The sequence below is a fragment of the Pteropus medius genome, unplaced genomic scaffold (assembly GCF_902729225.1).
Source record: "Pteropus medius unplaced genomic scaffold, Ma_sr-lr_union100, whole genome shotgun sequence".
NCBI classification, from domain to species: domain Eukaryota; kingdom Metazoa; phylum Chordata; class Mammalia; order Chiroptera; family Pteropodidae; genus Pteropus; species Pteropus medius.
The window spans coordinates 17,452,868-17,475,937 of NW_024355205.1; the positions used below are offsets into that span (position 1 = coordinate 17,452,868).

General features: G+C 34.2%; 1 pseudogene; it reads right to left on the reverse strand.

The window, feature by feature from the left end:
* Nucleotides 1–4,091: 4,091 nt before the first annotated feature.
* On the reverse strand, nt 4,092–4,210 carry LOC120598981 (uncharacterized; annotated as a pseudogene).
* Nucleotides 4,211–23,070: the final 18,860 nt, after the last annotated feature.

A 23,070-nucleotide genomic window follows, 5' to 3' on the forward strand; every position in this document is an offset into this window, starting at 1 on the left:
ATGAGTCATTTCAAATATGGCAACTGCTCCTCAATCAGAACATAATGAAAGCCAGCCTAAAACTGCCAGGCAGCTGCCAGCTTTCACATCCAGAATGTGAATGGCCCATAGGGACAAGAGATGAGTGATGATGAAGATGCGAGTACTGACATCACCGCAAGTCTCGTCAAAGGTCAGAAAAGCCAGCCAAGAAGCTGTGGCTTAAACAGCCATCAGATAGTAGGTTTCAAGTTTAGTCATTTTTAAAGGTTTTTTGTTTGTTTGTTTAGTTTTTTGTTTTTTTTAGTGAGGAAAATATTTTACTTCTCAAAATTTTCATTTATTTTTGGTATTCCACTTAGACCAATATAGTGATGATGGATAGTTGTGTAGTAAGAATAAGACTCAAGAGAAAATTCATGGATGGCTATATATTTTCAAGAGCTTCAGGCATCATCATCTGAAAGGAAGAGAAAAAGCATACCACAGAAAGCTACGAGGCTCATATATTAATGTATACAGATTAGACTTAATATTTAGAAAGGAAATAAAACAATTATTGAGAAGATAATTATTATTATGTCTATCAGAGATGTCCATAGAATATTAGAACACATTTTAAACATCTAGATAAGAGTGGGGAAGAATATCAGTCTTCTTGTCCTTCAAAGTTGGAGGTATTTTTGTGGTAAGACTCAGAATAGTCTCCTAACCAAAACTGCCTGGAGAATGGCAGCTCACCATATGGCTACATAGCATGAGTTTTCTGGGAATGACATGGTAAATCATTCCCTCAACAAATATTGTTGTGAGGCACCAGGGATATAAAAGTAAAAATTTCATAGTCTTTGACCTCTTGAAGATTGAGTTCAAATGTGGAAGGCAATAAACTAAACAGGCAAGTATAATGCAAAATAAGTACAAATTAGGGTACTGTGGGAATATGTAGGAGGGACAACCTAGTCTTTGGGATTCAGGGAAGGCTAGCAGTTGGCTGTGTGAGACACAGAAGAGCTAAAAATATATTCCAGGCAATAGCACTGTGTAGAGACAAAGGTAAGTACAGCACTTTGGAGGAACTTAAACTAGTTTAATTTGGCTGCACAGTAATAAGTAAGGACTATAGACTGGTAACAAATGGGGCTAGAAAGGTGAGGGCCTTATAAGTCATGTTAAAAAGTTAGAAATTTGTCTAAATATAACAGTAATTCATTAAGGGGGCTTAAGGAAGAAAGTGTCATAATCTTGTATATTTTTGAACAATTGCTCTGGCTGTACCATGGAGACTATTCTTGGAAAATGTAAGACTTATAGGAAGAAAAATCCATAAGGATGCTCCAGCAACAATTTAGACAAAAGGCAATGGTAACCTGAACTAGAGCAGTGAAGAATAAGTAAAGTAGGAATAGATAAATTTAAGAAATATTTAATAAGTAGACTTTGTAAGCCTAGTGATTGGTTAAATGCCAGTAAGAAAGACAAAGAATAATTAGAACTTCTGTTTTGGGCAACTGGATGGGTGCTGTGCCACTTACTAAAGACTGGAAATCGAAAAAAAAAAAAAAAGATGCTGTTTTTATGTGTATAAGCCACTCCCTGGAAATAAAATTGGTATTTTCATAATAACATTTATAATTGTTTTAAATTAGCTCAAGGTCCTTTACTTTGTCACCAGTTACATAATAATATACATTTTACAGGTGAAGAATTCAAGACATAAAAAAAATTAAATGACTTGCCCAAGATTACATAGGTCATAAATGGAGACACCAGGGCTGGAGCAAGATTTTATGTTTCTAGTACTGTGGCTTACTACACTCTGCCTCTCTGCTCTGTAAGCTGCATTAACTCTTATGAGCCACAGAGATAATATCTTAGTAGTATTATAGGTGATTTCCTAAATGATGTTCTGATGATGTGAGAGAGATGATTCTGCCTTCCAAGTTATTCAATCCACTCATCCATCAAGGCAATTTCAATCCTCCAAAGCTTGCTGTCTTTACTGGGATCTTATTTTTAAAAGAACAACCTTGAAATAGTTTTTCTACCTTTCCCTTAAAAGTATTCCACAACTAACTTAGAAATATATTGTTTTGAAAAGAATAGGTAAACATTCAGAAGTACGTACTGGAGGATAATTAAATCATCACATTCTTATGATATCTGCATGACAAAAATGTCATAAAGTCCATTTTTTGACTATAAGTAGATTATTTACCATAGCAGTTTTAATGCATTGTTCTATTTTCTACAGTTATTTTCCATCTCAGCACCATAGAGGTTTTTCTGAGACCAGTATCTAGTATCCAGTATCAAAAGCTGCTCTGCTGATATAAATCAAGGGAAATCAATTTCTGCAAGTTTTCAAGATACTACTATTATTAAGTAATGGACAGAATCGTCTCAATTTTAATTTTCTTTTATACATATTTATTAAAATTCAATACCTGTTACAAATTATATCAAAATCTAGTGTAAGAGAATTCTGGGAAGATAGTGGTAGTAACAAGCCTTGAATTTCAACATAAAAACAGATAGAACCACCACTCAGAATAAATCTTGAATAATATTAATCTTAAAATACAAGCAGATTAAGATAAATGCTTTACAGCCATAAGACTTGACAGTATTAGCATTTGAGCGGGATAAAGCAGAGGAAAGAAACAGGAAATCTGCTGGATCTAAGAATAAAACACCCCAAAGAGCCAACAGCTAATCACTGGAAAGCACAGCAGGCTGATTTGGAAACAGCAGTTAAGATCAGGAGAGGTTTTGCTCGATTCAGTATTGGATGAAGAAAAGGAGTCCATGAGGGGAGCGAAATGAAAAGTCTAGTCTAGCCCATAGACCCTTTGTACTCTATTTTTTTTTTAGGCGAGGCAACCCTTGGTTGACTTCACAGATTACAAGGACCTTGTCAGTTTACAATCCCTTATTTTTAAATTTTTTTACGCCTACAGTACCAGTCTTCCTAGGTGGTCTCCCATCCAAGTACTAATCAGGCCCAACTTTGCTTAGCTTCCAAGCTTCTGAGATCAGATGGGATCAGGCTTTTTCAGGGTAGCATGGTTGTAGACCCCTTTGTACTCTTGAAACCTACTTGCCATGGCTCCCTTTCAGGCGAGAGCCCACACTAGGGAGAAACTGCTTGGAGTAGAATCAAAATCAAGCAGGGTAAGTGAAACGGAGAGGAAAGAAACAGAAGGTCCAGATAAGAGTGGGGAAGGGGAAGAGAGTCAGAAGATCTCAGAAAGCCAGTTGCCATCTTTTGGAACACTACGCAGAAACAAAAGAGGAGAGAGCACTGTGAAAGGAGAAAAGTTATCTGAGCAAAACCTCCTTCAAAAATGCAGGAAAACTAATTTCACATGAAAATGAGCAAAGAATAAAACTGAAATGAAACCCCATACAAGGCTATTAAAAGCCAAAAAAAGAGAATAAGGAGCAGGATAATATCCCTGTAGATCGCTTTTTTTAAACACTGGGAAGACATGATCACAATACAGACCAAAATAGTAACTTTCTACCTTAGACAAAGCTAAAAGACACTAAGAAAATTATATAAGAGCAATGAAGAAATAATATAAATCAGTGTTCAAAAACCTTAGAAATGAAATGACAGAGCTCAGGAAATAAAAATACATAAAAGAAAATGGTGACTAAAACAGAAAGAACACAAAAATGAGTAAACACCAGAGATGATGATAAACTCTCTTTAAAAGAATACATAGTGAAAAGGAGGGAAAAAATTAAATATAATAAAGATTCAAAAGAATTTGAGGGAACATGGTAAATATTTAAGTTAAAAAAAATCCAGTGTATGAATAAAAAAGGTATTTGAAGAAAGAAAAAACAAAGTAAGGAAACAAAACAAATACTAAAACTATAAGTCAAAAAAAACTTTTGTTAAGTAAAAAAAATTGACTTATATGGCCCACGGAGACCTTTGTGACTCTAGTTTTGAGATAATGCATTATCTGACATTTGAGAACCACCTGAATGAGCAAGGACTTCCCCCATTGGTGCTATCTTGCTTCATGTTGATATTCCTAAAGCCTGGCATATAGTAAATAGTCAAAAATATCTACTACAAAATTGTACTTTTTTTTTTATGCCTACAGCACCTAATATTCCTAGGTGGTCTCCCATCCAAGTACTAACCAGGCCTGACCCTGCTCAGCTTCCGAGATCAGATGAGATAGGGTATGTTCAGGGTGGCATGGCTGTAGACTAAGATTGTACATTTGATCTTGAATTTTAAATCACTTGAAATAGACAGTTGTTCATTTGCCAGCTTTCATTAGAGAACACTACCATGATATGAGAAAGCTAGCTTATTCTTTATAATCCCACCATTAATCTGGGGACAATTCTATTTTTAATAGGAAATTCTAATCATTTGAATAATAAGTATTAATCTTATTTTCCTAGGGAAACATTAACTTACTTTATTATTTTCATCTCTTTAAAAATATAAATAAGAAAGTAAAGAAATAATACGTGGACTTACATAATGCCCATGACACTAAACATTAAAGAAAATAAATTTTAGATAGAGAATAGGCAATACCATAGGAGTCATCCTCCATTTATCACCATAAAATGCATATCAAGATTTTCCAACTCAGAAAATGATAACCAATACAAAGCTGTCAAGAAAAATAATGTGTGCTTATAGTTATTTAGTTTGATGTTCAAACCTTAGGATCTATTTCAAGTATAGATTCATTTTTAATTATGACCTGAGGTCCACCTAGTAACTTTCATGGTTATTTAACTGCTTTCTACGTTTTTTTCTCTCCTTTGATCTTTCTCTTTAGAACTCTGATTTCACTTTTAAAGTATAACATCTATCTCTATTTTCTAAATATGACAATTACATTTAGATTTTCTTTTTAAAGGAGAACTATTTGGGGCTGTTATATTTACTTTCCAAAATCGTTACTCTGTCCTGGACAAAGAAACTTCAGAATAGTCAAAGTATCTAAAAAGTAATTATCCTTGATTTTTTTTTTCCCTTGAGAATTCAAAGTCATTTTATTCTTATGCCCTAGATAATGTCTCCCTAATCAATTCTATTTATTTTCTTAGAAATTATTTATTTCTAAGATTTGACAAATTTATACTATCCCTTCTAGGATAGCTTGGAAAATTTCAAAAATACAAAGGTATTTTAAAGTTTAAGTTTATAATCATAAGCTTTTCTAGTTCTGATTGCTAATTTTAGCAGCAAGATCATTTTTTCACACCCTTGGGTTTATGATCACAAAATATTATCCCATGCAGAACTCAGTAAATAGTGGTATATTCAGAAAAGGCAACAAATTTACTAACTTTGTAATTATTAGCATTAAAATTAAAGCTATTGATTTTATTTAGCCATAAAAAGTTTAGATCTATCTAGAACTTACTAACACACATATGGTTTATATGTAGATAACGTATTGAGTTTAACACTTGGCATCATATAGACACAGGTGATGGAGGGAAATCAATCGTGTCCAACATTAGAACATATCCAATGGAAAAAAATAACTCAGAAGTTCTACGTTCCCATCATAAATGTACACAGTGATGAGAGCGGCAGAGGCCTACAGCCTACTTTTACTTAAGGAGAGCTTAGTTTAATGCACCCCCTAAAATGACAGAGGGAGAGTGTTTTCGGATGTCAAGACCCAGTGCTGCTATATTGGGCCCGCACGAATGTCTGACCAAGGAGGCAAAGATAGCTAAAATCCATCCTGCGCTCTGTTCACCAAGCCCAGCACTTTGGCATGTGATTCCCAAGGACTCCCCAAGACCAAGGAGAATCTTAGAAACAGCACTATTTCTGGTATAACAGTCTAGAATAGGTGTAGGCTGTGAGAGATATTTTCTCAGTTGAGTGCTGCTTTCCACGCAGAAGCCCATTCCACTCCAGTTGTCTTTTTTTGTCTTTGTCAGGAAATGTATAATATACACCAGAAAGACAAAATTGAGTTTGTCTTGAATTATAACCACAATGCCTACCTAGCACAGAGCCCAGAATGGATTTAATAAACATTTCTGAATGAATGTAAGTATGAATGGATAAATGGGTGTGGGTGAATGAATAAATGAATATGTTCAACTGAATCAACAGTTTTGCATTAAACTTCTTTATTCTCATAATATCCTCATAATCTAGGTAACACAAAATCAACCTAATGATAATTTAAAAATCTAGTCATTCTATGACATGCTAGATATACATATTATTAAGCAGATAATTTGATTTTCTTTCCATGAATTTCATAATAAATTGGTCATTTTTAGCACTGTATGGAAACAACACAAATCACAACTTAAAGAAATGATAACAGTGAGAACAATATAATGGCAGAGAGAAAAAGGAAGACAAATGATCTTTGAATACTCAAGTCAGGAGGATTTGTGGAATATTTTATTTAAATAGTCTAAAAATTATTTAAAACAGACTTCTGGTTCAAGTAAGAAAGACACAGAAAGAAATAAAAAAATAAGTATAAGCTCATTTAATAAATTATAGCAAATTAGTAAACTTTATGTTTTCATGTTATTTAACAACATGAATGTTTTTCTCCAGGGATCCATCAAGATGGCTTGTGTATAAACATATCCTACAAATGACGGTAAAATAAGACTGCTGGCCAAGTTAATAGCATGAGAAAATCAAGGGTTTCCAGTCAGACTTTGTTTAAAATTCCAGCTCCATTAGATGGTACTGTATTACATTAATTAATCTTATTAATTTTCTTCTTCATGCATCAGTTTATTCATTTATATTTCATAGGATTATGTGTGAAAGACTCACAAAAAGTGCCTAATAGTGCAGAGAACAGAGCAAACATAAAGTATATGTTAATTCTCAGCCATTGTCACACTAACTCTCAGGATTGCTACTCCATAACAGCTAGAGTCCCTGAATGCTGAGGAGGAAGCCAAATTTCCTTTTTCAGGAAAAATCCAAGGCAGAGAAATTGATGAGAGTGTGTAGTGGGTGTCAGGCATGGCAGTTTAGAGACAGTCGGGAAAAAAAGAGAGAGAGGTTGATATCAGTGTCAAAGTTTCATAGTTGTAACCTTATAAATCTTTCTAAAATATTCGCTTGCTTCTCACTCTCTTAAACTATAATTTGTTAGTTATAGAACATTTTTAAGTCTCTCTATCTCTAGTTCGTCTCCTCTCTCTCGAGTTTTTTTACTTTAGTGTCACTAACTCTATAAATTCATTCACCTCATGGAAACTTCCTATCCGTTGCCCTTACCATTCACCATAAACCTCTTCATGTTCTCACTTCCCTCTTTAACCACCTGGGTATCGGGAAACCATTTCTAGTATCACCCTACTATGAAGATCATTCATTCGCTTGGTCCTCTCTCCCTTCAGCCTGCTCTTTTGGAAAACCCTAACTGTTAACTCAACTCCTTACTCTTTCTGCCGCTGAAAAGAGCAGAAGAAAGACCATAATTGTGGTCTCCCTTAAATCTGAAAACATAGTAGGCACTAGGCACTACTCTGCATTCTCCTAGTAAATTAATTTTCTTCTTCTCTTAGAAAACTAATTCACACCTTTTTTTCTTACACTCAAATTTTCATTATCTCTTCTCTCCTTTCTCACTCTCTTCTGATGATCTTGACATCTACATCACTCAGAAAATTAGAAGCAATAGCAAAAACACTTCTCCAACTTCCAAAACTAAATCTTCCAAACTCCCTGTTTCTATGTCCATGTACTCTGCTTTCTCTGATTGAAATGGTATTCTTAACCTTTTCTAGTGTGTGTGCCAAAAGGCCAATTAGCAGTCTGATGAAGCCTATGTACTCTTTTCAGAATAATGTGCTCAACTCAATAAAATAAAATACGTAGAATACAAAGGAAAGCATTATATTAAAATTCAACTATCAAAATGTTTAAAAACCTGTGATATGGTAATCAATGTGCCTCTTTAATGCATTAGATAAGATGATCAAATAGGTAGTCCAATAACTACCATGTTTTAATGTAGTTAGGAGAGAAAATTATATTTTAAGATATTCCCAAGTTATTATGTCATTTGAGAATATTTGTATTGGTAGCCAATTATAATTTGTTGATTACATTCATTATTGAAGGAAATATTAAATTTTAATTGGCAATTAGTGAAAATAAAGATGTAGTTTTTGCCTACTCAAGTTCGCAAACTCTCTGAATTCTATCTATGAGCTTCTTGAAGTTGATGAATACCAGATTTTAAATCTCATATAAAGCCAACCCTTCCACATGTACAAAAACTAACCACATGCTGGGCCAAAAAGCAAATATCAAGGTATTAAAATCTGACCTCAGAGGAGTTAAACTAGAAATTAATAACAAAAAGATAACTAGAAAATATCTCTTTATTTAGAAATTAAGAAACAATAAATAACCTATGTGTCAAATAAAAATTTTAAGTTAGAAAAGGTTTTAATCTGAATTATAATAACATTAGAACAAAAGATTAAATATCAAAAGTTTTGTGATACAGATAAAAAAATGTTAAAAGAAATTTATAGCCTTTAAAATTAAATGCATGATTAGGAAAAAAAGGTTGAAAATTAATGAACTAAGCATCCATCTCAAGAAGAAAAAGAAAAGCAAAATAAACCCAAAGAAAATGAAAGAAAGATAAGGGCAGATATAAATAAAATAAGCAAATATACATCAGAATGAATCAACAAAGCCACGGATTGATTCTTTGGAAAGACTAATAAATTGGTAAAACTCTTAGAAAAGTGATCAAGAAAAACAAGAGACAATGTATATAACCCAAGGAACATCACTGTAGATCCCAGACACTGAAACTATATATGAGCATGTAATAAGCAATTTTATGCTGTTAAACTAATGAAGATTTAATATGCACAAAATTCTAATGAAGAACATTTACCAATATGAACAATAAAGAAAAATATGAATAGCCTTGTGATTATTAAAGAAATTAATTCGTAATTTAAAACTTCTTAAAGAAAATTCCAGGCAAAGATGGCTTAGCTAGTGAATTTTTCCAAGCATTGAAGGAAGACTTATCTTCAATCTTACAATAACCCTTAGAATATAGGGAAAGAGTGAATACCACTCAACTCGTCTGGTGAAGCTATCTTAATTTGATATCAAAATCTGACAAAGAGACCACAAGTAAAAAAAATTAAGTTGAATCCTATCCATGAACATAGACACAAAAATCCTAAACAAGATGTTAGTTAATCATAGGCAACAAATAGAAAATGAATAAAATATAATAATAAAGATGATTTACTCCAGCAAAGCAAGGTTGTTTTAACATTTAAAACAATTAGCATAATTCACCACATTAACAAAATAAGGAAGAAAAAAATGTGACCTCAGCAGATGCAGAAAAAAATGTTTTACAAAATTTGACGTCCATTTATAATAATTAAAAAACACTCAGCAAACTAGGGGCTTCATTAATATGATTTTTAAAAAACTATCTACAAAATATTAAATTTAGCTAGGTTAATGAATATGAAATATTAATAAAACCTTTCTTCTTTTTTCAGAATAACAGCAGCAACAATTTAGAAAACAAACTTTATAAAATAGTACCACTGAAAATAGCATCAACAAATATTAAATAAGCACTTTTGTTCCCATTTTCTGAGTGAAAGAAAGCCTACAGCATCCCAGGAGAAATGCGTAGGCAAAGATGGATGTAGAGCAGGGGTGGCATTTAAGACAAAGAGGTACAAGGGAGGTTAGAGCTTTTTAATGAAAAAGTGACACAAACTGACTAACCAGACATAAGGACAGTAGGTGCTACAAAAATTGTGGCAGCAGTGGCTGTGTTTCTACTGGCAGTTGATGTTTTATTTCAAGTACTTAAATAAAAATGAATGCACGTTTAGGAAATCAATGTGCAAGATCTGAATTACATACAACTACATGTTCTGCAAAATCTCTCAGATCAAAAGATTATATCAAGAAGCATTTTAAAAATAAAGTTAGGTTTATTTAGCTACAACACAGATACAATAAATTTTACTCCTTCTTTTGTTAATGAGTTTTGACAAACACATTCAGTCATGTAACCACCAGCACGACCAAGATAGAAAATATTGCTGTTACCCTCACAGATCATTTGAGACTGGTTAGAAGTGCAAATTCTCATGCAGACTTATTGAATTCAAAGCAGCTTGGGGCTCAGCCAACTGTGCTTTTAGTAAGCACCCCAGATGACTCTGATGCACTGCAAAGTTCAAGTACCACAGCATATGTCACGGCTATATCCTGAACAGAGGTCTGAATGACATTCCTTTTCCTTACTTTCTCACTTACTTTCCCTAAATCCTTTAAAATAAAATCCTGCATCCTGGAGTAATCCTGAAGTTTCTGTTCCTTGCAGCAATTTAATTAACACTCAGCTTCAAGTGTTGGAGAACTGTATATAATCAATTTTAATGAATTATTTGAACTTTAATTATTCAAATTATGCTACTCTTTTGCATATTAATATCTTCTTTCATTCATTAGTTAATTCAATAAATATTTATTAACTGTTTACCACGGGCCAGACAGTACATAGCAGTGGACATACAAATATCTATGCTTTCATAAAACTTATATTATGGCAAGAAGAAACAGACAATAAACAGATAAATAAAGTATGAAGTATGCCAGATGGAAAAAATATAAAGAAGCGGGGAAGGTAGAGCAGGCTTTGTGATTGTAAACAGGATAGGCAGAAAGGCATCTCTACTGAGGTAACATTTGAGCAAACACTTGAAGGCTGTATGAGAGCAGGTCTTGTTGCTACCTGAGGGAAGGGAGTTTTTAGAGGATGAAAGGGATGGTACTGACCCAGTGGAGCTGGAGCTGAAGCAGTGATGGAGAAGGCAGTAGGCATAAAGCCAGGGACACTAACAGACTGCTGATGGTTTAAGACTTAAGTGATTACAAAGACTTTGGGGTTTATGCATTATTTTTAAGAGGCATGGATATTTTATTTCTCTAATCACATACAATTTTGGGATTCTTTATTTGATAGGAATAAACTGCCTAGCCTTTTAACCAACATGTTAAGTACAATTGTGCCATTTAAGAATGCCAGACTGATCTAGTAGCTTTATGATCACCGTTTCAGGCTGGCCCTGGAGAGAACATCAAGAGTGGTCTCAATGATCTTAGCCACTGTTACAGGAGAATCAAAAAATGAATCTCTCTTCTGGCTCTCCGGAGATAGATGAATTCTGTGCAGCATTCTGAGTAAAGTGACTTTATCTGAGGTGAAAATGGCTACACAGAAAAAGCAATTCTCTCTAGGACAGATGTATCATTGAGTTGGGAGGATGCATGAGTTACTTTCTGAAGCCTTTCACTGCCAAGTATATAGGAAGTTATATGAAAATGTTCAGCTTAATACAGCTCTAAGACCCAAATCCATTTAACAGATGTACCTGAAGACAGGAGTGGCTGTAGATAGTACATTCCTTCATTGTCCCAGATACTAGGGTCAGCAATGAACACAACAGAACAGCCCTGCCCTGTGGAGCTGACACTGCAAGAAAGGGAGGCAGGAAATGACACACAAACACTAAGTCGGCTAATTTCAGATTGTTGTAAGTGGCAGAAAAAGAGTAAGGGGCTCAAGGAGTGACTGGCAGAGGTTGTGAGTTTCTATTTTAGATTAATTGGTCAAGGAAGCCCTCTCTGAGGAGGTGACATTTAAGTTAAAACTGAAATAATGAGAAGAAGCTAGCCTTGCAAAGATCTGGGAGGCCAAGGACTATTCCGATGCTTTATAATCCACAATAACCCTTAACATTTATATTGTAATCATGGCTGTCACTTCTGTTTCGTACACATTGATTTTTTTATCCTCACAATAATATTGTGGAAAATGTACAGTTGATATTATTTGACCTAGTCTGCAGATGAGAAACAACACTGCAGAGATGTCTAGGGGCCTGCCAAAGACAGAACTAGCAGATGAGCCCTGGCGGGCACTCCAACCTGACCGGTTTTCATTGCTACCGTGATTCCAAAGAAAATGAACATTCTCAAGTTGTGAAACATCAGTGTCACACAGAGGACAGAAAACAAGAAAAAAATATATATCTAGGTTGCAGTTATTTGCAAAAGATCAAAGATATTTACCTGTAATTTTTTAATTATCAGTTTTAATTGCTTTTTATTTTTAAGAGTTTTAGTTTTGGTCATCTAGGTTTGAGGGGTTATAGTGTGCTCTTATGCTAAGTCTTGATTTGCATTTCCTTGTCATTTAAACAATAATAGATATTTAAATATTATTTAATGATTTCTTAAGGATTTAACAGAACTTAAAAAATGTAACCTATATAAACTTCTGCTGCATTTTGAGCTTATGTATTCCTTACATGCATGGATTTTCATAATAAATATGTGCATAATTTCCAAATGCAGAGTTACCAGGGCAAGGGTATATCTGATCAAATAAGATCATTATAAGTTAAGAGTTTTGAAAAATACAAATACAAACTATTATACTCTATTATTGATATTAAGATCTATGCCACATAAGTTTTTTCTAGAAGCCTATATCGCAGAGAAAACTATATTTTTCTTAGGATTCTTCTGTTTCTAGCATTCTGAAAACATCGACTATATAAATAACAAGAAGTTTTTTTCTAGCTATCCTAGAAATATGTAGTTCTCTTTGTCGTTTTATAAAGGTAAATTTCAGGCAACAAATTTAAGAAATATTCTTGTCATCTTTTCACAAAATGAGAAATTCGTTCTTTGTCTCATGGGTCTCAGAGGACTACAGCAATATGTTCCACTGCTATGCATCACAATTAAATGAGAAATATTTCTAAGATTAACTGAAACATAATATTTTGAAATTATAAGATAAAATGCTATCCCATTAATTTGAAGCTGAGTTTGCCACAGTGATCTATAATCAGTACATAATAAGCCAGTATGTGTTGTCTAGGCTTTTTGAAAATCACAGCACAAGGCAAGAAAACAGAAGGCTAATAACAAGTATTGGTGGTGATGAAGTCAAACAGTAGGTGCAAGTTGTGATAATAATAGTATAATAATAAAAGGCAGTATCTATTAGCACTTGTAACCTGCCAGGTGTCAGATTAAGCACTTATATGATTTTATGACTTTTTATATACTAGTACAGCATTGTTCAAATGGTATCCCACAAAACATTAGTATAAGGTAAATAGCATCTCATTTCAAAAAGTTTCTATGGTCAAATAATCTTAAGAAAGCTTGCATACTAATTCCCTGTCTTGCAGATTTGTAATGCATATTATTATATAAAGGCTCAGAGAATTCTCGCAGCAAAAAAAAAAAAAATCTGCTTAATCAGCATTTGCCAAATGTGTGAGAGTGAGTGTGTGTCTGTTTGGTAACATTTCATGAAATCCTAGCAGAACGTAGTCTGGGAAACACAACACACACACATATATATATATATATATATACACACACACACACACACACACACACACACATATATATATAATATATATATATTTTTTACCAATATCTAGTATATTCAGGTGGACTCAGGATAAGTATTTAAATCCAAGTGAGCATAGTTCAAAGCCTGTCATTAAAAAAAATTTATAGAAAATTTCCAACTGTTTTTTACCGACAACTATTATCTCTACATCACCCACTTCTTACTCACCATCACGCCACGAATGTGAATATATAATATTCTATAGGATGTCTGAAAAATTGGAAACACAGGAGAAACTTATTGTTAAACAATGTTAGTTTAATCATCCCATGTCTAACTTCAGAGCAAATCTGTGTGCCTCATTCCCTTCCTCCTCAATGCATCACTCTGCATCTGCCAGGAGAATCTTCCTAGAACATCGCTTCAACTATGGGCTTTTGGGTTGTGTTGTCAAACCAATGCCTCCCAAAGTGGACTCCACAGAGCATGAGCTCCTCAAAATGCACTTGCTATTCCAAAGGAGAGAACGATTCCAGTCAAGAAATTTGAATTATCCTGGATTAAATAAAGTTAAACTGGTTTCTTTACCATAAAATTCTGTGAACTGTGAATCTGAAAAAGGAGGGAATGTGTGGAGAGTTTATGAAACTTACTTGACCACAAAGACCTGCTATCAAAGAGTGTCTCATAGTCCCAGGATTTCTTGGAAGTCATTTGGAGAACTGCTAGTCCAGAATAAGAAAAGCTAGTTCTTGTGCCGGACTTTAAAGTCATTATTGTTTGGCTGACTCCTGCTCTATCCAACTTTTTCTTCCATTACTCTCCTAAATAAATCCTGTATTAAACCTGTCTTTTCAGTCTACCCCAAATGTGCTACACTTATTTCTACTTTATTCTGTAAAGATTAATAAAGAGAAACCTCAGTTAAAGTTTGAAGTGCCTGTAAGTGGAGTTCTCACATCCTACCACTCACTGTCAATTACCTCAAACTGGAAGATGTTTTTCTTCTCTACTATTCTAGCAGGATGAAGGAGGATCTTCTCCTTACCCAGCAACCACTCAGCCAATGAAAGGCTGTTACAGCTCAGCAAATGAGAAACCACTATACTTAGAACTCCTAGTTTCCTCTAATGGACTCTTTGTTTACAACAGCCCCTCTGAAGATGCCCTTTCTGTCTGTAAAAGAATATTCCTCTACTTTTTCTCTGGACTTACACATGGGTCACCATTAGACTGCACGTCTCAAATTGTAATTCTTTGTTGTTCCCAAATAAACCCATTTTACTGGAGAAATATCTGCCTGCCTAATTTTTTTTTTTGGATCAACAATTCATTCACTAAATATTTATTAAACATCTATTGAATATTGTGCAGTATTAAATGCAATTCCTGCCTTTCAGTAAGCAGACAGACAAAAGCAGGATTCGTGCATAATGATAAGTGCTCTGACAGAGAAGAGTACTGGGTCCAATGACAAACATAGGCAAATGTCTAGCTCAGCTCTGAGAAAGGATCCAAGAAGAAGTATTATCTGAAATGAATAAAGATGAGTGAGTGAGCGAGGTGGGGATAACTGGAAATATTATTCCAGGTAAAGGACATATGCAAGAAATGAGAAAAACATTGGAAGATTGGGTACCAGCAGGTTGATCATATAGCAGTAATGTACCCTAAGGGGGCAGAATGAAAAAGCAGTTATAGACAACAGGCAAACAAATGGATGTATCTATGTCCCAATAAAACTTCATTTAAAAACAGATGGTGGGCTAGATTTCGTCCATGGTTGTAGTTTGCCCTACCCCCACACCCAGTATAGATCTTCGTCTCTCAAAGTTTCATCTGAGATCTGGCAGCAGCAGCTGGAAACTTGTTAGAAATTTAGAATCTCAGACTCCATTGCAGACCTACTGAATCTGAATCGTTTAACAGTTTAATTGTATATGCACATTCAAGTTTGACAAGCACTAGAAAACACTGGAAGATTTTAAGCATGGAAATGAATTAATCAACTTTGTTTCAGCTGCAATATGAAGTTGAATAGTCCCTATCCAATATTTTCCTTATCTGCAAACTCTCAACACTGTTCGAGCTCTAGCTTGAATCTACCTCACCCATGAAACCATTTGCCCCAAACCTGAAAAGATCACTTCCTTCTCTGATATCATAGAACATAAAAACATGTTTTATAATTTGTTTCTGTGACTTTTCATAGGTCATAATCTACTCAAGAATAAGTACTATATCCATGCATCTTTTGTATTTCCAACAAAACCTAACAATGAACTATATGGAATAAAAAAATTGTTTTCCAAAAGAATCTGTCAGTTTAGTAATTGGTGTTGATAGTTTAGTCCAGGGCTACAGAGTTGTTAACTCTGGCATTGGTATTGCCTTAGGGTACACAGTCTCAGATCTCACAGAAGCCAGCTACCATTGGGCTGGGAAATTCTCTAAAAAGTGTACCTCTAAGCTCTGAGTACTCTTAGATGCAATAGTACTCTGGGTCAGAGGAATTGCAAGGTTCAGAACAAACTCATCTAAAGTTTAGGGGAAAAAAAACAACTCTGAGCAAGGGTATCAATTTTGGATATTTCCCCAACTCTTGAAACTTTGATCTTCAGAAATCAGAACTTTGTTTCACCATATCAAGGAGCCCGTGCAGTTCCAAATCAAGGCCCAAATATGTGTTTGGGTTAACTTGAGACATTTATGGAATTTTTAAAAATCTTGTTACATTAATTGAAAGTTTCCAGCTTCCCAGGATCATCTCATTTTATCCTTGTCGGGGGTCTGGTGGGGTGTGAGGGTGGGTCTAAGTTGACCCTGAAGGCCTTGTTCATATAACCTCAGGTCACTCTGCAAAAAATGAACATGAGCTCCCACTTCTCCAGAAAAACCTCTAGACTGAAATACTCAAGATTTGGGGCACTTACTGAACCCCTATCTCCAGACAGGCATTGGTCTGGGGTAATTTACTAGAGCCACGGTTCTGGATGCCAGGTTCTGGTCCATGGGCAGCACAAAATAGAACGAAGGAATAAGAACTACAAAATGGACATCACAATATTTTTAAAACTTTTTCATAAATGGTTTTGGGGAGATTTAGATTCATTAACCTTCAAAAAAAAAAGCAGCTTTAAATTCCCCTCCTTAGCCAACTAAGTCCTTCTCCATGCTCATCTATAATGAAGATTGGTACAAAATGTAGAAAAATCCCATCAGAATTGAGCCCTGGCAGCCACAGTTCAATTTACTGCCTAAACATTATCAGGTTTTCTTCAAAGAAATGCCATCAGGGAGGCATTAGAAAATCAATGGATTAGCATTTCAGAAACTGTCTATAAAAGTGGTACTATAAATTATAATAATGAAATAAAACTACTTATTTCATATGATATTCTTAAGATTAAATGGAATGACACATATAAAATGTTTAACATAATGCCTGGCATGAACAGGAGTTTAAGTTATTTACTGTTATGTAACAGATTACTGCAAAATTTGGTAGTTTAATCAACAAACATTTATTATCTCACAGTTTCTGGGTCAGGAATCCAGATGCAGTTATCTAGATCCTTTATCTCGGAGTCTCTCCAAAGACTGAAATCAAGGTGTTGGCCAGGGCTGTGGCCAAGGCTTGACTCGGTAAGCATCAGCTGTCAAGTTCACTCATGTGGTTGTTAGCAAGATTCAGTTCCTCTGAGATAGTTGAACTGAAGACCTCAGTTTAATTTTGGCTGTTGGCTGCGGGCCACTCTTAGTTACTTGTCACATGGGCCTTTCCAATGAGAAGCTCAAAATATGGTAGCCTGCTTCATCAGAAAGACCAAGCAAGAGAATGTGAACAAGATGGAAGTCATGGAAATCATGGTCTCTTTGTAACTTAACCTCAGAAGTGACAGTCAATCACATTTGCTGTATTCTAATCATTAGAAGCAGGTTATTAAACTCAACCCACAGTCAAAGGAAGGGATAACACAAAGGCATAAATACCAAGAGGCTGGAATTATTAAAATTATTTTAAAAAGATGCCTACCACTAGATTCCTGGAACAGTAGCTCTCAATAAATGTTAGCAAATAATTGCTATCATTTAGTGTTTTTAAGACTAAGATAAGCACAAAAAAATGATAATAGCAAGATGGTATTTATGAATGTTTATTGAGTGCTATGTGCCAGATGCTATCCTGAAAAGTAAGGATACAAAGATGACTAGGGCATGAATAGGGGCAGAAAAAAACAAAAGTGCTATCTGATGTGATGGGGCTAGGTATAAGATTCAGTGGGATTACAAAGAAAAGAGTGAATGAGGAGATGCTTAAGCTAAGTCTTGAACAATAAATCAGTGTTCACAAAACTGGGAAAGAGCAATGCAGGCGGAGAGAATGGTGTGGATAAAGATAAGAAGGAGCAAAAGAGCATGACATATATGGGGAACTACTGGTTGACCAGTATGACTGGAGAATAACAATAAGTAAGTCTACATAGAAAGCATAGATTTCCAGATGATGATTCTTCCACATGAAAGAATCTGACTCTTTCCACATGAAAAAATCATGGTTTAGCTGTAAATGTAAAGATGGTTTAGAAGTGAGACATTTAGGTGTTGAAGACTAGGAGGCAGTCACTTACAGGTTTCCAGCTGAAGGGGAATATTTAAGTTGGAGAGGTAGACTTCAGAATCATTAGCAACCAGGTGTTAATTGAAACCCTGGGAACAGGTAAAGTCACCTGGAGAAAGTGTATAGAATACTGAAAGAATGGGCCTGTATTAGAAACCTTAAAAACCAGTACTTAAGGAACAAGAAAAGAGCCCAAGAAAGAACAGTTAAGAGAGCGAGAATAACAATCAGGAAAGTATGACCATCTTAGCAGTTAAGGGAGTAAAAATGTTCAAAGAATAGGGAGTGGTCAACAGTGTCAGCTAACACAAAGAGAGCAAGTAAGAGTGACTCGTTAAATGTGAATTGTCAAAAGAAATCTAACTTAGTAGGCAAGAAGAAAATGGTCAATTATTAATTCATACCAAAATTCTTATGTCCATCATCCCTCTATGATCAGTATTATTATTATTTTTTAAAAATTTTTCAACATTTTAAAAGAATATTTCTCAATAAAGGCAAAGTTAAAAGAATTTTACAGTGAATATCCATATATTATCATTTAAATTCTATCATTAACATGTTGTTATACTTTATCATATAATTATCTATTTTAAGCTTTTGTATTTTTTTTTGCATTTTAGTTTATTTTTAGTGTCCAGTATTCTTATTTTCCAAATGTACCCACTGAACTGGTCACTTGCCAAATATCACACAGCTAATGGATGGTACAACCAACATTTCGTCCACAGCTTTCAGACCTCAAATTCCATTTTTGAACTCTGAACATCAACTAAGTTTGGTTAAAGTTAGTATGGTGGGTTAAATTGTGGTCCCCCAAAATGATATCTACATCCTAACCCTTGGAACCTGTGAATATGACCTTAATTGGGAAAAGTATCTTTGCAGATGTAGTAATCAAGTTAAGGATCTCAAAATGAGAACTTTCTAGATGATCCAGGTGGGCCCTAAATCCAATGACAACTGTCCTTATAGGAAACATACAGGAGAGACATCTAGAGAGAAGAGGAGAAGGCCATGTGAAGATGGAGACAGGTTAAAGTGATGCAGCCACAAGCCAAGGGATGCCTGGGGCAAGGAAAGATACTCCCCGAGAACCTTCAGGAGGGAGCGCAGCCAACCTACATCTTAACTGCACATTTCTAGTCTCCAGGACTGTGAGAATAAATTTCTGTTGTTTTAAACCACCAAGGTTGTGGTAATTTTTATGGCAGTCAGAGGAAACTAATATGGTTGGCATCTTAGTCAGCTTGGGCTGTGATAACAAAATGCCATAAAGTGAGTAGCTTAACAACAGACACTTATTTTCTCATAGTTCTAAAGGGTGGACGTCAAAGATCATGGTGCCACTATGGTCGGATTCTGGTAACAGACGCCTTTCTGGTTGTAGACAAACGACAGCACCTTGTATCGACACAAAGTGAGAAGAATGAAGAGCTCTCTGAGGTCTCTTTTATAAGGGCACTAATCCTACTCACAAGGGCTCTACTCTCATGACCTTATTACTTCCCAAGGACTGACACCTCCCCTACATCCAATATCATCACATATGGGGTAGGATTTCAGTGTATGGATTTTGGAAAGACACCATAAACATTTAGTTCATAACAGTTCGTAAAGGTAGAGTCTTTTTTTTTGTGGGGAGAGATTCTTTATTTTGCCACATTTTAGAGGAACCACTCCAAAGAAAGGAATTAGATTAATTGAATAAACCATTTTTAAATAAAAACTTGATTATTGCTATTTAAAAGACCATTACTATACACATTTTTTAGAGGATCAAAGTTGCTTATATCATTTGAGCTTAATATCTATCACTGGTATAGCAAAATAAATAATAAATAAATAATAAACTATCAAAACAATGGCTTTTAATTAAAGCTTTTGATTATAATTAATAACAAATACTTTCAAAAAGCAGAATATTTTCTTTTAATATTCCAATACTTTATAAAAATAATTAATTGTCTTTTTAGATAAGATTTAACTATAATTTTTCCAGAAAAGACGATTTTATTCAACAACATTCTATCACTATGTAAAACTAACTTTAGTTTGACTATTAGAAAGTATGTTAATGATCCAAACTAAGCAGTAGTAATTGGTGATCCCCAACCAAAATTTTCCTGGTGAGTCAAATTTAGATCCCTAGCAATAAAGTGAAGTTATATATTTTTTAATTTTTCCAGTTTATTATAACTTCTTTTTCTGTGTCAATACATTTTCATTGACAGGGCACCAAAGATAACACATATTCTTCTCCAAAGGTATTTTAGAGACCTCACAGAATCTTTCACCAGATTCATAAGAGATAAATGATTTTGTATAGTGTATATGACTTCATTCCCTTTTACTATTTGACATTATGACAGATCCTGATTTTTAATACCATAACCCACTCAACATAATTATGCCCTATTTTATAGTTTGTTACATTATATTTAAAAGGCACAATATTTGCTGTGGTCTTAACATTCATGGGATAAATGTGAATGTATTAATTTAGTTAACAATTTTTCAAGCAAAGTGCAGACAATATTAAAATCAATGTTTTCTTTGACTGCTAGCAAATATAAAAGAAATTATTTATTTGAAGATTAGTTATTTTATACTATTATCCAACAAGTAGTGAGATAAGTATCAGAAATCAGATTTTATTTTAATGCTACATAATGTAAAAAGGAATAAGAGATGCGGGTTAATGCATGAAAAATAAGTATATTTTTACCCTCTTAAGGCAATTTCAAAATAGTGTAGTGTTAATGAAAAGACTATGAACCTTGTACTCAAGCAGATATGATTTTTAATTCCTGATCCATCACTAACTAGCTGAGTGATACAGCATATAGTAATTACCCTCTCTGAGACTTTATTCTTATCTGTACAACAGAAGAGTACCTATTACCTTCTGCACCATTGTGAAAATCAAATGCAAAAAGTGAGTAAGGCATCTTACAGTGACTGACTATAAATAGTCCTGATTAAACAATCTGGAGGGGGTGGGGGAGAAGGATGGGGAGAGAGAGAAGGAGATGGAGAAGAAGAGAAAATAAGTATTATAGAGCTGGAAAAATATAAATCCACTCTGTATAGTAGATGTGACAGGACTTCTTGCATTTTTTAGGTGTGACAACAGTACTGAGGTTGTGTTTTAAAAGGCAATCTTTACCTTTGTGAGATACATGCTGAAATAATTACAGATGAAAAGATATGATATCTGGAATTTCTTTCAAAATAACCTCGAAGGAGTAGTGGAGCATGGATCAAAAAAGGTTGGGCATAAGTTTATCTTCATTGAAGCTGAGTGATGAGGACTCATTATTCTGTTGTCTCAATTATTAAGGTATAAAATTTTCCATAAAGTGAGTTTTTTCAAAAAAAATTCTTGACCTTGATGACATTATTTTGGATGAATTTTTGTGGTTTAAACAAAATTCTAAACATGTTAAAAGCTACTTTAAAAATAAATGTTACTATAACATTCCCTACAGTTTTGATATGAAGTTACAAATAACAAACAAAAGGTGCTTAGACATTGTCTTGCAAATCAAAGTTGTCCAATAAGTACTGGTTGTTATTATTAAATGTTTGACCAGTAGAGCATCTAAGAGGAGTACTGCTGAAAACACAAAGTGGAATCTTCCTAGAGACATGATAAATTGAGATTATGCCAGAAGCATCATCACTGCACACAATAGAGGAGAAGAAAGTCTCCAAAAGAAAGGGAAAATTAAAGATAGGAAAATAAATGCTGGATAGCAAAAAAAACAAACACCTACCATATAGAGAAAGCAGGAAACTTCTGTTTTAAGCCTCATATGTGGCTTTATATAAACTAAGGATTCCATACTGACAAATGACCATAATATACAAATTTAAGTTACACCTAAATCCAAATTAAATTTGTATGCAAAGATTTAGAGTATATGTAATAGTGATTACTTTTAGTCATCTCTCACACAATTTATTTAGAGTTTTAAACTGAAGTCTTAAAAATATACATCATCTTCCTTCTAATGTCAATTTGAGAATGTGTCAATTTCTCATAATGTATATAAACTAAGAAAATTTCACCATCAAAGTTACAGGATAGTTTTTTGAATGGTATGTCTAATATCATTATTGAAAGACCACAATTTACTCTGCTTTGCAGAAACAAAAAGTGTCTGAGTACAATGAAGAAAATCAAAACCTGAATATTTTAGATTATGTTCATCTAACAGCTTATAATATTCTTTTCTGGGAAAAAAAAAGTGTTGACTATTTTTAAATGTTTAAGATGTAAAAAGCTCTTAATTTATTTCAGAAAGCAGTTTGTATCACAAAACATCAATACAGTGATAATTACATTGGCAATGATTAAATATAAATGTCTGTTTCTCAAGGCCTTACTGAAGAATTGTTCAGAAGATAAAAGAGGAACTGGGAGTAAATTAGTTTAAAAATGCAAACCACTACCTCAGCACATATTTATCAGACTCCTTCCTTCTCCAAGCACTGCTCAAAATCCTTGATATACAATGATGAATAAGATACAATTCCACCCTCACAAAGTGCATGGTGAAAAAGGGAAGACCGCTGACTAACCACAGTATAATACAGTGAATGCCATGACAGAGGTATGTACTCAATGCTGTGCAAGATGGAAAAGAGGTGCTAAGATTCTTCTTGGGGGTCAGGAAAGAATCAGAAAAATTGAGTAGAACACGGAATAAGTAGTAGAAATACAGTTGACTATAAAGAGAGTTAGATTTCACACTTCAAATTAATAATTCAAACCGGCAGAGTCATGGTCACATAATATACAAATTTGTAGAAAGATTACTCTGGCAGTTTTGTGGAAATGTACTGGAGTGGGTGAGACTGGAAGCAAGAACACAGAAAGATATTCCAAGACGGAAGAATTAGGACAGAGACGAGTGAACGGAAAGGAAAGATGCATGTGAGAATATTTATAAGGTAGGATTCAGGGGATGTTGTGAGTGATCAAAAAGGGAGGAATGAATTAAGGGAAGTGGTTAAGCCAGTGGTTCTTAA